General features: G+C 41.1%; 2 long non-coding RNA genes across 3 annotated transcripts in view; both read right to left on the bottom strand.

The window, feature by feature from the left end:
• Nucleotides 1-17,000, bottom strand: part of LOC140639739 (uncharacterized) — a 218,997-nt gene that overhangs the window by 128,486 nt on the left and 73,511 nt on the right. The window lies entirely within an intron of this gene.
• LOC140639740 (uncharacterized) lies at nt 6,570-10,901 on the bottom strand. The gene is made up of 3 exons (XR_012036353.1): nt 10,640-10,901; nt 10,282-10,446; nt 6,570-9,315 (listed from the first exon to the last, which is right to left on the bottom strand). It is a non-coding gene; the product is annotated as an uncharacterized lncRNA (long non-coding RNA).

Below are 17,000 nucleotides of genomic sequence, written 5' to 3'. Positions count from 1 at the left end.
TAAATTGCCATGTTTTTCCAAGCCCCTGCCAACTCCCATCTGGGTGCCCTGCAAAAAAGAATGGTTTCTAGGGTCAGCTGCCAATTCATGGGGCAAGAGCTTGAATGGAGAGGAAAGTCTTTCCTGGAGAAAATGAGTGGGAAATATCAGTGAGGATGACAGAACATGAGAGACTCCTAACTCTGGGAAATGAGCAAGGGGTAGTGGAAAGGGAGGTGGGTGGGGGGTGGGGGTGACTGGATGATGGGCACTGAGGGGAACACTTGACAGGATGAGCACTGGGCGATATGATATATGTTGGCAAATTGAACTCCAATAAAAAAATAATTTAAAAAAAAAAGTCTTTCCTGGAGAGACAGACAGATAAGACTGTCTCTGATGAATGAGCTATAAGGAGAGTCAATTCTCAGTGTGAAAAGATTTGAGTCCATTTCTCTGGCAGACACCATATGGTAACCAATATAATCTTCACTTCATTTTACATTGTGCACCTCTCCTTCAAAGACTAAAGGAGATAAATGGTGCACTCTGGCACTGTTCTGGACAAAGTATAAAGGAAAGTCTTCTGGAATCTAGAAAGGGTTTTCCATCTTAATAAAAGAAACAACCATGGCTGGAGGGCACACCTTCCATCCCTCCTCTATTGAAGGGGTAGTAAAGACATCAGGAAGGAATCCATCCAACCAGAAACTCCTCAACCCAAACCAAGTGTCCAGAAAACCAAGGATGCATCATCTGCTCTGGCCTGTCTAAATTCCTCTCTGGAAATGGATATGGAAGGACTAGAGGATTACTTCAGTGAATGATTCTTGGGCCCTTAGGAACCTTTTTGTCACTAGCTTTCATTTCTTACTGTCAAGATTTTACCTGTTTCTTTTTTAACCTCTGTCTATTCCCTCTACCCCTCCCCAATTCATCCGCTGAAAAGCAGGCTTATAGGTAAAAACAAAGTGTAAGTACTATATTTTGCTTTAACAGAAGGGAAAAGGAAAAATTTCTCTTGAAATCTAATACTTGTTTTTGGAGATAAAACAGCTTTCTAGACTGGTTACCCTCCCCTAGAGACAATAGAACTAAAACCAACTTATTTTAACCCTTTTCACTATAATTTTTGTCCAGTCCTTTCCTAGACCATTTTTGTTAATAAATATATAAAAGTGTGAAAGAAAAAAAAAGACAAGGTCTGGAGAGACACCTGGCTGGCTCATTGGTTGAGCATCTGCCTTAGGCTCAGGTCATGATCCTGGGGTCTTGGGATCGAGTCCCACATCGGGCTCCCCTCAGGGAGCCTCCTTCTCCCTCTGCCTTTGTCTCTGCCAATCTCTCTCTCTCTCTCTCTCTCTCTCTCTCTCTTTGTGTGTGTGTGTGTGTGTGTCTTTCAGGAATAAATAAATCTTTAAAATATTAAAAAAAAGAAAGAACAAGGTCTGGAAAAGTGTAAAGAAAGCAACTCCAACATGACATGAGCCACTGAACCAACCCCAGCAGCCACCTACTTCCAGACTTCTTATTATGAGACCAGAATAGATGTCTTTGTATTAATCTACTGTTGATCAGCTATTTCTTGCAGCTGAAGGCTCTCATAACTAATTCTACTGCTGTTACCAGAGTGAGAAGTTGGCGCTTGTGATTTTGACAAGGGGCTCTGAGACTTCATACAGAAGAATGTAGAAAGTCAGTGCGGAATTCATGTCACAGTTTTTTGTTTCTCACACATACCATTCTACTAGGCACCACATGAGAAGTCACTGGTATGATGCTACCCACAGTCTTACTTATTACTATGCACAGCCCTGAAATATAGCAGCCCGGTTATCCACTCAAATGATCGCTCAGAGTCTCAGAGTACATATATATCAACCACTAATCCTCTGTCTTTGAGACTTTCAGTTTGTAGTTTAAAGCCTTTGATAATGGTCTAAAAATCATTTCAATGTAGTCAACAAACTGGAAAAAGTTGGAGCCTACACCAGAAAGCTGTAACTCTCTTTTCCCTATAAACAGGGTAAATTTAAACCCTGATAGCAGTGAATATTAAAGTGTGGTCCCCAGAGCAGCTGCATGAACATCATCTGGAAACTTGTTAGAAATGCAAATTCTAAGGTCTCTGCAGACAAACTGAATCACACTAGAAGTTTAAGAACTGCCGCCCTCCAGCACAAGGGCATATCAGGTGATGTGCTCTTTCTCCTCTCAATCTCATGTTTTCTCTTTGTCCCACTTTCTCCCACTCTCTATTTTCTTTCCTTCTCCTCTGTTAACATTAAAATTTTTCAGATGGTATTTAAATCCTTGCTGTGGTCACATTAATTACCAAGATGATCACTGACCCACACTAAAGGCTTATGGGAGATTTTCTGCCTGTGGATCAGAAATACATAACCCAAAAGCCCACCCTGCCAAGTATTTAACTACCGACTGTCAAACCCAGGTGGGAAGAAGAATGAAAGGTTCCAGCCCATGTCTGTGCCCACCTCTAATAAAGACATTGAACCTCTTTCTTCATGTAATCCACCCTAAATCCTGGGCATTTCCTCTCATTTCTCATTCTTTCCCTGTCATAATCCACTCGGGCTGCTGGTAGCAAAGATATCATAGGCTGCATGCCTTAAACAACAAACATTTATTTTATAGCTCTAGAGGCTGGGAAATTCAAGATCAAGGCACTGGGAGATTGGGTATCTGGTGAGAGCCGGATTCCTGGTTCATAGACGACCATCTTCTCACTGTGTCTTTACGTGGCAGAAGGGGCAAGAGAGCTCTCCAGAGTCTCTTTTATAAGGGCAAGAATCCAATTCATGAAGGCTCTACCTTCATGACCCAATCACCTCTCAAAGGCCCCACCTCCTAATACCATCAACTTACAGGTTAGGATTTCAACATATGAGTTTGGGGGTACACAAACACTCAGTCCATAGCACTCCCCTCTTTCTCTTTACCCAGTAGTCAATCAGATCTCACTTTATTTTCAAAGTAGCTCTTACCATCAGCCTTACCTCTTTTCCATCTCAAATTATCATCTTTACTCCTGCCTAAACCTCACACTATCCATTTTCATTTCCTTCAGCTAGGAGAGGGAAGGCTGAGCTTTGATGAGCTGTAGGATATATCCTAGAGATTCAGTCTACCTTGTTCCAAAGACAAGGTATTCTTGTTCCATCCGTTTTTAATTGGCTGTCATTGCAGTGATAGAACGTCCTGTTTGAAGAAGTGAGCTCAGCGGGAACCAACCGCCCCCACCCCTAGTTCCCTTTCACTAACCTCTAATTTATGTAAATGTTCATGAGGTTGTGTTTATATGCTCCCCACTGTGCATCCCCTAGCAGATTTTTTCAGATATTCTTCGTGTATCTTCCTTATCTCTGAAAGACTTCTGAAAATGTGATTTGGGTTGCAGGTTTGTTAGAATGTCATCTAACACTGTGCCTCCACCTAGAGATGCAAAAGGGCATGCAGGACAAACCAAAGTCATGAGACCCTTCGATCTGGGTGTCTAGTACAGTGCTCCCCAGTTATAATCAAGTGCCCTTATTTAAGCATCTGAAAAGCAGTTTTTAAAAGTGCTGTAGGACAGACATCCCCTCAGGTGGCAGCTGTTTGATGGAACAGTGAAAGGTATAATGGAAGTAGCAGCTTTATATGTCTATATGTGCTATTCTCCGAACAAAGCTACAGTCTGTTAACCTTTAGATTCTCCTTTCTTTCTTTGGCCCTGATATTTCTCTATTTCTATTTTATTATGCTCTTTGAAGCCACCACAAATCCTTTTTGGGGGAGAGGGGACATAAAATCAATGATTTATTCTTAAAAAACAGTTGCAATCATTTCTGTTACTTTAGGGACAAATAAAATAATAATGCTAGTGTAATTTAGGTAATGATTTTAGCTTTTCTAAGCATTCCATTAATTGTTTTTTGAAGGATTCTTACAGTAAATCCAGGAGCAGAATTTTTTTAATGGATGAGGAATTAAAATCTAGAGACATGACTCCCAAGGTTATGCATTCAGTAATTATGAAAAATACCAGACGAAAGTAACACCAGCAGCAGCTGATTACAGTTACTGACGACTCACCAGAATTTATACTCAGGTCCCTTGCTTCCAAATCCCACACTATTTCTCTGTACATAACATACCTCTCTAGTACCCCTGAGAGAAAGCAACTAAGTTAATGGATTACCAGGAAGGAGAAATCATTCAAGGCTGAGCCTGTGATACACATCATTAGTCACCAGCATACAACAGAATAGTCACTTATCTGCTCAATTCTGTGTTAAGGAAGTATGGACAAAAGAGAGGTAGGACAAAACATATAATCAATAGTCTGGGATCTATTTGGTAGCAGAACCTTACTAATTACTTCTCTTATCATGCACTGAAGACGCCCAATTACTCGCTGTTAAGCCTATTTCTCTGTCTCCCACCATAACACGTGACCTTGGACAAGGTCATTGAGCTCTGTGAACATTGCTGGTGTTGCCCATATAGTTTTGGACTAGATGATCCCTAGAACCCCTGTATTCTTAAAGTCTGCTTCAATGAATGACAGTGGGCAGGTTCTTTTACCAGTTCTTACAAAGTAACAGTTGAGAAAGTAATGCTCAGTGATTATTAGCTGGGGTTCCACCAGCCACAGTTCAGTGATTCCAACACTTTAGTGCACAACAGAATCAAATTGCAGTAAGTATTTGCATATTCCTTTGTCCTCTCATTAAGAAATTCTGATCCGTGGATCACACTTTGAGAAATACTTATCTTCTCCTTAAAGTGGCGATCTTGAATTGGTGAGTTACCTGAGTAATACCCATTTCCAATGAGAATAATTGGAACTATTAGTCATTTTAGTTCTAGATGAAAATATCAATTTCTTTGTGCAGACCTTTTAATAATTTTATTTACCAATGAAGTAAACAAACGTTCTATTTCTAACAATGACCTTTGTGAAAAGTATAGTAAATCATAAACTATCTGAAGGGAAAAAATTAGCTACCAAAAAAGTAGAAAGAAAATATAGGACATTATATACTTTAAATGCATTTTTAGGTTCTTCACAAATATTAAAAGGCATTTTATTACAGTGGAGATATTTCCCTTTTATGTAAAGATTCTCAATCTCAACTTCAGTATCAGTTCAGTATAAAAATAATAAAGTCAACTAATTTTAAATATTTTTAACACTGAAAAATAAAAGTTTAATTGTTCTATATATGAAATGAAAACATATTCTGATAAGTAAAACATTGTGAACAAAATCAATATAAAAATATAAGAAAAAGGAGAAAATTGGGAACACAATTTTGAACACTAACGTTTTATTTAGAGACAGAGAATTCCCCAAAGCAGGATAAATCCGTATGGCACTAAGGGATGTGTGGAGTTCAATAAAATATGATGAATCATGAAAAATTAAAAATAACTGATAAATGTCCAGTATAATTCACTGGACATGAGTAAAATCTTAGTCTTCCGAAGGATTTAATTTTTTACCAACCTAAACAATTTTTTATATGTACAATTGAAATCAAAGAGAAAATAAAACCAATTGATTTGACTTTATTATACTAATTGGTATGTTTTCTCGTTGGGTTTCTTTTTGTTTTTTTAAGATTTTATTTATTTATTCATGAGAGATGCAGACAGAGAGGCAGAGACATAGGCAGAGGGAGAAGCAGGCGCCCTGTGGGGAACCTGATGCGAGACTCCATCCCAGGACCCAGGATCAAGACCTGAGCCAAAGAAAGGCAGATGCTCAACCACTCAGCCACCCAGGTGTCCCTCTCATAAGGTTTCTAACAAATTTTTGGTGTGACATAATTGTCCTTCTAGATAGTATTTTTTTTAGAAACACTTCATATTCTTTCATCTAAGATCAAACCCAACTCAATGAATTTTGATTTTCTTTTTTTTTTTTAAGATTTTATTTATTTATTCGTGAGAGACACACAGAGAGGCAGAGACACAGGCAGAGGGAGAAGCAGGCTCATTGAAAGGAGCCCAATGCAAGACTCCATCCTGAACTCCGGGATCACTCCGTGGGCTGAAGGCAAATGCTCAAGTGCTGAGCCACCCAGGCATCCCTGGATTTTGATTTTCAAGGGAACAAATATATTTTCAGGGAAAAGTTTCAAATTCTGTGATCTAACAGAACAGTGCATGGCTCACAGCAGATGCTCAATGAACTTTTTGTTGAGTAACAAGTACAGTCTTCATCCAGGAAACTATATTTCTGATTTTGTCATAACTTCCTTTTGTGATTTAATTCAATTTCTTAATTATTATTTAACTATCAACCACATGGAAGGAAAGAACATGGGAGAGAAAAAATGAGTACAAATAAGAGATAAGTCACCGCTATTAAGAGATGATGAAAAATAAGACATTAAGACAAATATATAAGTAATTATAATGACAGAATAGAGTAAGTACCCACAAAAAAGGCACAGATATAACTCAATGCAGGTTAGAGATGAGAAAATATTTTATTGAAGTAGGGAAAAGTATTTCACATGAAGATTATCTTACTAGACACATGTCTTGGCAGACTGGTGAGAATTTGAACAGGTGGAGAAAAGATGAGCTGATACAGGACACATACAAGTTTTGTTTTTTGTTTTTTGCAGCAGGTTTTTTTTTTAATTTTTTTATTTATTTATGATAGTCACAGAGAGAGAGAGAGGCAGAGACACAGGCAGAGGGAGAAGCAGGCTCCATGCGCCGGGAGCCAGACGTGGGATTCGATCCCGGGTCTCCAGGATCGCGCCCTGGGCCAAAGGCAGGCGCCAAACTGCTCTGCCACCCAGGGATCCCACATACAAGTTTTATAAATGCCAAATAGAAAAGAGTATAACATATCCAAACAACTACCGATCAGAAATTGAAGAGACAACTCAATTTACACGGCAAAATAGAGTAGAAATAAAATGAAATATTAGGCATAAGCGAGGCAAAATATATCTAAAACCTACATGAGAAAAATGTTTAAAGACTGCTAAAGGGGGTGCCTTGGTGGCTTGGAGGTTGAGCCTTTGCCTTCAACTCAGGGTGTGATCCCTGGGGTCCTGGGATCGAGTCCTGCATCAGGCTCCCTGCATGGTGCCTGCTTCTCTCTCTGCCTATGTCTCTGCCCCTCTCTGTGTCTCTCATGAATAAATAAATAAAATCTTTTTAAATTAATTAAATAATATAAATAATAGTAAATAAAAATAAATTTAAAATAATGTCAAAAAAAAACAGTCCATTTTGAGTGGTCTGGGGTAGGAGTAGGTTAGTTTGGCAGGTTCAGAGCCTCTGGGTCCCTGAGCTTCAGAGGAGAGTGCCTCTGGCTATGACTGAATGACATTGACACAGAGAAGTTCAGCCTAGGGGACCCAACAACTGGCACTCTAGCTGAGAGAGCTGAGTCCCCCGTGGCCCAAGTCCACCCCAGCCAGCACTGGACCCGTTTCACCACAGATTCCACTGTATCAGGAAGAGCCACCTGGAGAGACACAGAATCGGAACAACAACCAACAGCTCAAGAGCGGTAGCCAGCAGCAGCAATCTGGGGTGTGGGGAGGGAGGGTCCACACTTGAAAGTAGAACTCTTCTTTAGACTCAAAAAACCCCTCTGCATTCTCAATCTAGGAGAAAGGGGCAAGAGTGGTAACTCCACCTTGCAATCTGCTAGGAGGGCTTAAGGTAGTTTTAATCTGTTTAAACTGTAATTCTTTTAACCAATATTAACATAATATTGGTGAGTGAGGGGAGGATGAGAAATGACCACTGCTTGGGCTGAATTCCCTGGAGAAAGAAATTCTCAAAGTGCAGTTGTTTCATTGCAGCGTCTCCCAGGAACAACAGCAGTGTAGGAATGAAGGCAGCCAAAGTGGCAGGGGAGAGGCTGAGTGGGTTGCCAATCCCACGGCAATTCCAGAGCTAGGGTGGCTCTGCAGAGTTGTTCAAAGTAAGCCAAGGGAGCCATGTGTTTGGACCCTCTACTTGACCAGTTAGTGGGGTGGGTTGTGTGCCCTTGGGAAGGGCAGCTTCCCTTCTGAAGGCCAAGGGTGAGGCTCAGACAGGGACTCAATGGTGGGAAGGGGAGCCACCCACAGCCAACACACCAGGAGCCCAGGAGAACGAACATCTTGCTTCTGAAGTGGGACTCAGGTGGCGTACACAGCATCCTTTCCAACCACACCTGCACTGCAAATAGTTTTGGACTTGTTCATGCTACTTAGACGTGTTTGCCCAGTGTGCCCATAATTTCATCAAAATTATGAAATCCAGTGTCTGCACATCTCTGGAACTTCCACACATTTTAACCGGATGATCTGCACATATTAGACACCCAATACTTATGTGCTGATACAGAGTTTCTGAGATTAGAGACCAATAGAATAATCAGATCATCAACAGTGATAGGGGAGCCAGGAAAGGAAGCCAGTTTGAGAAGAAAAGGAGGTTGAGTGTCATCCATTGTAGACAGATCTAATTTAATGTGACAAAGGTACAACTAGTAAAGACATTCAACAGGTTAAAAAGGTAGAATCATAGTTTGGGGGATACTTCAGTGCTATACAACAGAATGTATAACATCATTTTCTCAGTTCTTAAATGTAAGAAAAGAGATCTAGAGGTGGAAGGTGGAATAGTAAATAAATATTTCCCTTTAATATTTTCTATAGGCCTAATATACCTAAATTAAACATCAAGGATATCTTTGCAGGGAAAAATAAAGGAAAGGTTGTGACCAGAAGCTCCAATCTGTCTTGACATTCAGGCTGCATAAGCAGGGAGTACAATAGGGTTCCGTGTACAAAAATAATCCCAATCTCAACACTCCAGGTCCTCACCTATGTAAAGAGCAAATCTTGGCTTTTTTTATATAGGGCCTCCATTCCCTAAATATTCTAAGAATTTCCAGAAGTGCCCACATGTGTCATTTCAATGGCCTTACCAGGACTGGGCCCTTGATAAAATCACTTTGTCATTGTCTCCAAGGGTGGGGAGAGGCTGTTGGGGGTGTGCAACGAGGGGAGAATCCACCAGACACCTCCGAGCCCCTACTTACAGCTCAGGGCTCCTCCTGCTAAGACGCTCTCCGCTGATGCCCGCCTGGTCCCACCATTCTGCAAATGCTTGTTTAAGGACTATCAGCTCCAGGACATCTGTAGTTTATCATTCTTTCCCGTTGGCAGAGAAGTTCTTGCCCTTTTCTTTGTTCACTTCTTCAAAGATGATCTCAGAGTGGAGCTCTTTTGAAACCAGACAATAGTTGTTTTTCTTTCCCAGGAGCTGATGAGCACTTACACAGGTAGGTTTGTCTTCCTTGAGCACCTAGAGAACAGGGGTGATGGCCGGAGGGGAGGAGGTGGCCTCACAGAGTCCCAGCCCTGGTGGCTCCTTTTTTTTATATGTTAATGAGGCATTGTTCTAGTTTTCATTATCTTAGCTCAGTTCCCATTTTCTTCCTCTCCCAATTCTGTGGCTTCCTTTGGTCCTTGTGGGCATCCAAAGTGCCCCAAAGTATGAATCACACAGTTATATCTCCTAGTTGGGATACCAAGAGTGACTCTAGTAGGCTCCATGCACTAGGCAAGTTGAGTTGAAAACAAAATGTGCAATCTATTTTCAAATACGAAGAGAAAATGTTGTCTAAAAGCCTGGGGATAATAGTTAAACCCATTGAAAATCAATAAAAAGCCTTTTAAAGGCCACCATTCTCTTTCATGACATTTTTCTTAATGCTGAATGTCCCATACCACCAGGCAGTCAGGTAATAGGATTGATTTTTAGGGATCCCTGGGTGGCGCAGCGGTTTGGCACCTGCCTTTGGCCCAGGGCGCGATCCTGGAGACCCGGGATCGAATCCCACATCGGGCTCCCGGTGCATGGAGCCTGCTTCTCCCTCTGCCTGTGTCTCTGCCTCTCTCTCTCTCTGTGACTATCATGAATAAATAAATAAAATCTTTAAAAAAAAATAAAAATAAAAAAAAAAGGATTGATTTTTATATAACTCTGGTTCAAGAACACACAACCATTATAGGGAAGGTGGGGGGCCGAAAAAGAAAATAGGTTTCTATACCTTTTGCCCTAGCACAGCTCCATATTCCCTTTGCAGGAAGTACCTTCCTGCACACACATCAGTGGGGAGCAGGGTTTCCAGCCACTACATACAAGTGCCAGGTACCCAACCTGGATATTCCAGGAACCTACCAGATTCCCAATTCTGCCACTAATTTGCACTAAAGGGCACCCTCACTTAAACTCCTGGTGGGTGTAAAATGAAGAGGAAAGGGGCACCTGGGTGACACACTGGGTTAGGCATCCAACTCCTGGTTTTGCCTCAGGTTGTGATCTCGGGGTCGTGAGATTGAGCCCCTTGTCGTACTCTGTGCTCAGCGTGGAGTCTGCTTGGGATTCTCTCTCTCCTTCTCCCTCTGCCCATCCTGCTCATTCTCTTTCTCTCTAAAATAAATAAATAAATTTTAAAAAATGAAAAGATACTTGCCCATCATAAGTCAGCACAAGCTCCAGGCATATCTACTAGTGATATAGTAAAGTAGATAAATGCTTCAAAAAATCCAGAAACATTTTAAATGAGAGTTATCATCTCAAAGGAATTTTAGAAATCTTTGAAAATTTCCAACCAGCTGCTCACCTTCCATCCGAGAGACTGGGCCTGGGCCACTTCTACTGGATATGAACCCAGGTACTGCACCTGCTCAGATTCCACCTTTGACAGGAGACTCTGACCTTCAACACCATCTCCCAGATCACATCCTTATCATGCTGGCTCTGACATCTGATAACTGACATTGTTTGGCCTTAAGACCTCACTCTCGGGGCATGTGGGTGGCTCAGCAGTTGAGCGTCTGCCTTTGGCTCAGGACGTGATCCCAGGGTCCTGGGATAAATAAAATCTTAAAAAAAAAAAAAAAAGACTTTGTTCTCATAAATAAGTAGTCAAAAGTCATTGTATTCTGAACCCCATTCTTATAGGCTGTGGTGAAAATATTCATTTGAACAAACATAGAAGTGTCCAGAACATTTTTAGGAAGGCAAGAGTCTGTAAGAACTAGCAAAGGAAGGCAGCTACTCCAAACTAGGGTAAGTTTTTCTAAGAATAAAACCCGGTAACCGGGCAGCCCTGGTGGCTCAGCGGTTTAGCGCCGCCTTCAGCCCAGGGCCTGATCCTGGAGTCCCGGGATCAAGTCCCACATCGGGCTCCCTGCATGGAGCCTGCTTCTCCCTCTGCCTGTGTCTCTGCCTCTCTCTCTCTGTCTCTCTTGAATAAATAAATAAAAATAAAATAAAATAGAAACCCGGTAACCATCATCAAACAACTCAACTGTTTCTCCAAAAAACAGCTGTGAAAAATGTCTGAAAATAAGAGACACTGAAAGATAAATATTTGAGTGATTGCCCACTACCGCTGGTCCACACAGTGCCTGGGTATTTAGCTTCACATACTGGTCAGACGAAGCCTTCTTGAACTACTGCGTGATTTCTGTGTCTTCTTTTGAGGAGGACTTTGTGGACGATCCTCAACTTGCAAAGAAATCATCACCTCTTCTCTGCCCTTCTTTTTCCCCTTTTGTTCACTGCTGGAGCTCTCCTTCCCCAGGTTACTTCCTGAACCCTCTAAACCTGATGCCAACACTGGGGGAAAATTCTCAGTTGTGCTGTGTTCTTGGTTCAGAAGCAAGGAAAGGGGTTTAAGAAGTTTTAAGACCTATGTGTATCAATTAGAAATGCTCGCTTCTGATTAAGCCACAAACCTCTGTAGCAAAAGATACATGTTTCCTTTAGAAACCCAAAAGTAAGTGGCCTTAAGCTTGGTCCATCAGCCCAGTAATTTCATCAAGGATGAAATTTTCCCTTTGAATTCTGCTGGAACTTTGAGGTGCTTCTCTCAAAATACTTCCTCACCACTGTATCCAATCAGCATCTCAGATCAAGTTTGTGTACAGTGACTCTCCTAACACAGTGGTGACCTCTTCTGCAGTAAGGACACTGAAGGGACAAAGGGCGGTTATTGATACCTTATTCTTAAGGCCTCTGACACTCAAGTATGAAGAGCAGCGAACTTCTAAACACTTGTAGTATTCCAAGAAGGTGAATTACAACCTGAAAGTAATGATGAAGAAAAGACTAGAGTAGAAATTATTGAGAGGGTGGATCAGATTACATTAAATCAGATCAGATTGACTCAAGTGTCCCATCTAGCTCTACCTTCCTACCAAATGTAATGTGGGGAAGATGTGTATTGAGAGCAGATTCCCAGCACAATATGTCACTAGAGATAGAAGGAAGAGTAGACCATCTAGAAGTAGGGCCAGTGTGAATGCACAAATTACTCTAGTACAAGACATAGGAAGAGAGCTGCCAGGAGGCTTCAGAGGACAGAGGGAGCAGAGCTGGATGAGGAAATCAGGAGCACTTCTGCAGGAAGTGGCATCTGAGAAGGTCATTAAGGTGGTGGTACGACAGAGATGTGAGCTGAAGTGGGAGAGGCATTATGGAAAGTCTTTGATGTGAGAATGTGGATGTTATATTCAATTAAGGCCAAAGAGAAAGAGAGAGAGAAAGTATTAAAATATGCTGGTGGTGAGAGACATAATGAACGTTTTGCCCAAAAAGTGATTGATTTGTAATTGACATAAGCAATGGACTGGAGCAAATGAAGTCCAGTTAGGAGGAGATTACAACAATCCAGAGAGAAGAGTGAGGAGCTGAGGCGGCCAGACAATGAAGAGGCGAATCTTCAGCCCCAGCAACTGAGAGAATGCACAGGCAGAGAAAGAGGGAAGCCACTGACTGTGACTCTGGTGATTATGATGGCTAGCAGTGCAGGAAATGGGACAGTAAGGTCAGAAGGGACATCATTTTAGGGGGCTGGAGTGAAATGTGGAGAGAATTTTTATTTTGCAACTGTTTATTTTTAATGGGTTTTCTGGCATGGATACTTTAAAAAAAAAAGATTTATTTATTCATGACAAACATAGAGAGAGAGGCAGAGACATAAGCAGAGGGAGAAGCAGGCTCCTTGCAGGGAGCCCAATGTGGGACTCAATCCCGGGGCCCTGGGATCAAGGCCTGAGCCGAAGGCAGACACTCAAACTCTGAGCCACCCAGGTAGCCCTGGCATAGATACTTTTAATGGGTTTTCAGGAAGGTGTTTGAAAATGTGAGCCTGGAGTTTGGGAGAAAAGTCATCAGGGGTAGGGAGGTGCATCTATATACAGTGTAGTTGAAGCCCAAGTGAATGAACTAAATAACCAAGGAAAGAATGAAGAACAAAGGGAAGGGAAGAGGAGGGGAGGGCAAAGGTGGGGGAGAATAAGCATAGAAACTTAGAGAATGCCCATATTTAGAAGGAAGACTGTATTCTCCCCACATTTATAACACTGTATGGAGGTTGTCTGAGGACAGACTGTATGCTGTTCACTATTATAATCCCCAGTGTCTCCCACAGTGCAAACAGACACTTCATAAATAACACTGAATGAATGAATGAAGCTAAAGGCAAGGGGGGGGGCACAAATGTAAAAGAGGGAGAGATCCAAAAAAAAAAGCAAGTAATACAATGTCTCTGTAAGTGAGGGGAAAAAAAGAATTTGAAGTGGAAGAGAAACACCAAGCCACGGGGCTTGGGAAGGGACAGCAGGAACGGGGGAAATGTGAAGAAAGGGAGGTGAGGCAATATCAGTTTCAGGTGTTTTTATAACCAGACATAAGCTGTGGCCTAGAACTTCACTTTAGTGGAATTTACCCTCCAGATACACTTGCATAAGTCTGCAGTTACCTGCACAAGGATGTTCTTTACAGTGTCGCTTACAGTAGTGGGAAAAGTTTTAAAAACACCTGCATGCAAATTAATTGAAGGCAGTTAATAAATGAGGCCACCTCTTATAACAAGGTACTAAGTAGTCAGGGCTCTTGGGTGGCTCAGTCAGTTAAGCATCCCACTCTTGGTTTTTGGCTCACGTCATGATCTCAAGGTAGTGAGATAGAGCCCTGCATCAGACTCCACACTCAGCTGGGAATCTGTCTGGCATTCTCCCTCTCCCTGTGCTCCTCCCCTGTCAACTCATGTGTATGCACTCTCTCTTTCTCTCTCTCTCTCTTAAATAAATAAAATCTTAAAAAAAAAAGAATGTATTGACTTAGACAAATGTTCGAGATATTTTATTAAAGGACTACCTCAAACTATAGAATAATGCATATAATATGAACCCCTGTGCAAATAGTGTGTCTTTGTGTGTGAGAAAAAAAAAAAAAATATCTGATGGTTGTACTTCAAAGTAGATACTTGTAAGCTGTAGCTTTGAGGGAACCCAACCTGGTTAAGAAGGAGGAGTTTTTACTTTTAACTTCATGCCTCTCTGTTTGGATTTTTACAGCTTGTTTCTACTCCCCCGACCCCCCACCCCGCCCCACCCCTGCTTCCACAGAAGTTCAACATTGCCCACCCCTCAAAAACCAGGCTGGAATGCTCCTGCTGTGATCAGGCCTTCCTAGATCTGATGGCCTCATGATAATAGAGTCCATTTCCATTTGATGACAATTCACTTTATGGCTTTGGAAAAGTCACCAACCTTCTCTGGGTCTCTGATCTTCAGTAGATTATCACAGAAATCTGTCTCAGCTCTAAGTTTGATTCCAACTCTACAGCAAACAGACTAGGAAGTGCTATGCTAGGATGATAATAAGACATTAATTTCTGAGGCAAAACAAGTGTTTCGAAATTTTTTTTTTTACAAAAACACAATTTTGGGGATGCCTGGGTGGCTCAGTGGTTGAGTGTCTGCCTTCTGCTCAGGTCATGATCCCAGGATCCTGGGATTGAGTCCTGCATCGGGCTCCCTGCATGGAGCCTGCTTCTCCCTCTGCCTATGTCTCTGCCTCTCTCTGTGTCTCTCATGAATAAATAAATAAAATCTTTTTTAAAAAACACAATTTTGATTGAATTTTGCTTCTTTTATTAATCTTCTATGAACTCTTAATTTCCCTCTCATTTGTACTTATTTACAAGGAAGAATTCATTATCTCAGTCACTTTTCAGAAAATCTAATCAAAATTTGCTGCTGCAATCTGAGTGTAGATGTGTCTTACACCCACTAGGGGTCAGACCACTACATTAATACAAACCAATCCCAACTTGAAAAGTGGTATTAATTGGTTGAAAGCTCTCCCAACTTATTTCCCTGCATCAAGACAGAAGACTCGCCATTTAAATTAAACATTATATAAAGAAGATAATGAGAAAGAATGCATTTGACAAAAAAGACTTAAAAGTTGAAACTATCATATATAATAAATATAATGTATTAAAGACATTTCATCCTTAATAAAAATTTCAATTATTCAACTTGCTCATTCTAGTCTGCAAAATGTTACTCTGGTCTGAGTGAGTTCAGATTGGAGGATCAATCATTGAACTGGGCAAATGCTAAGAGAGCAGAAACAACTAAAATTATTAAACTGTCAGCAAAAAAGACGAAATCCTCATTTTTAAAGGATGCATGATTAGCAGAGGATTGAGATGGATGGAAAAAACATTTTTCTAACGGATTTCAGCCATGACAATAATAAATCTGAATCATCCTACAGCAGTGAATGCACTCATGGATATAGCCAGAGGGCAGCCCTGGACTGGCCTCCTGTTCAGTCTCAGCTTTGCCACAGTCTGGCCCCGTGGCCTTGAACAAACAACTCCTCTTCCCTTGGTCTCACTAATGCATCTTCAGAATGAAGAAGTAAGATCAAATGATTTATAGAAAAGGCTCAAGGCCTAAATTAAACAGATTTATTTAACAATATTGTCAAACAGAAGATAAGAAAGTAAGGGGAAAATGTACCAAAGTTTAAAAATGGAAGGTGTTAACTGTCAAGATAGATTATTATACACTTTCATCACTAAAAAACACAGAACAAACTGAGATTTTAGATCATATGCATTGTCAGAGTTAAAGTAAGAAACAAAAAGTCAAATTCTGATTCATTTACATTTTGATTGACAGTTTTCTAAAGTAAAGGCTATTAGTGTATATGTGAAAATATATGCAGATTATTGTCTGGAATGATAAACAGGCAATTAAAAAGTGAATACATGTTGGAAGGTGGTAGAATTGGTGGCTATGGGGGGTATAAGAATATAAGGTATGTTTCTTCATATGCTGTTTTAATATCTATACCCATGTGAATGTATCACCTATTAACATTTTTTAATTTAAGAACTTCATAGATGGGGGGATCCCTGGGTGGCGCAGCGGTTTGGCGCCTGCCTTTGGCCCAGGGCGCGATCCTGGAGACCAGGGATCGAATCCCACGTCGGGCTCCCGGTGCATGGAGCCTGCTTCTCCCTCTGCCTGTGTCTCTGCCTCTCTCTCTCTCTGTGTCTATCATAAATAAATAAATCTTAAAAAAAAAAAAAAGAACTTCATAGATGGGGGCATGTGGGTGGCTCAGTAGTTGAGTGTCTGCCTTTGCCTCAAGTCATTATCCCAGGGTCCTGGCATGAGTCCTGCATCAGGCTTCCCACAGGGAACCTGCTTCTCCCTCTGGCTAGGTCTCTGCCTCTCTATGTGTCTCTCATGAATAAATAAATAAATAAAATCTTAAAAAAAAAAAAAAGAACTTCATAGATGGGACAAAAATGTGTGTCAGTACAAAAACAAACATAATTGAAAGTAAAAATGCCCCATGATTGGAATGAGAAATAAGAATGATATGGGTATCTATTACTAACCTCAGTTGGTAATAAGAGAATGATATTGTGTTCTGAAGGTGCTGCATCAAATTGGCCATGTTAAAACGGCTGTATCCAAAGGTTCTATCTGGCAGTTGTATCACTTCGGTCCCAAATCCTCACTGAGCTGCTTGTCCCTTACCTTGTCTCTCCAGAGGGGCGCTGAATCAGGACAAGTACCATTCTATTTCCCTTCTTTCTTTACACAACACAACACAACACACACACATTTCTTAGTAAAGTCTTAATGGATATTAACCTATGCAAA

Source organism: Canis lupus, chromosome 9 (assembly GCF_048164855.1).
Source record: "Canis lupus baileyi chromosome 9, mCanLup2.hap1, whole genome shotgun sequence".
Classification (NCBI taxonomy): Eukaryota; Metazoa; Chordata; class Mammalia; order Carnivora; family Canidae; genus Canis; species Canis lupus.
This window is presented reverse-complemented; position numbering and strand designations above follow the sequence as displayed.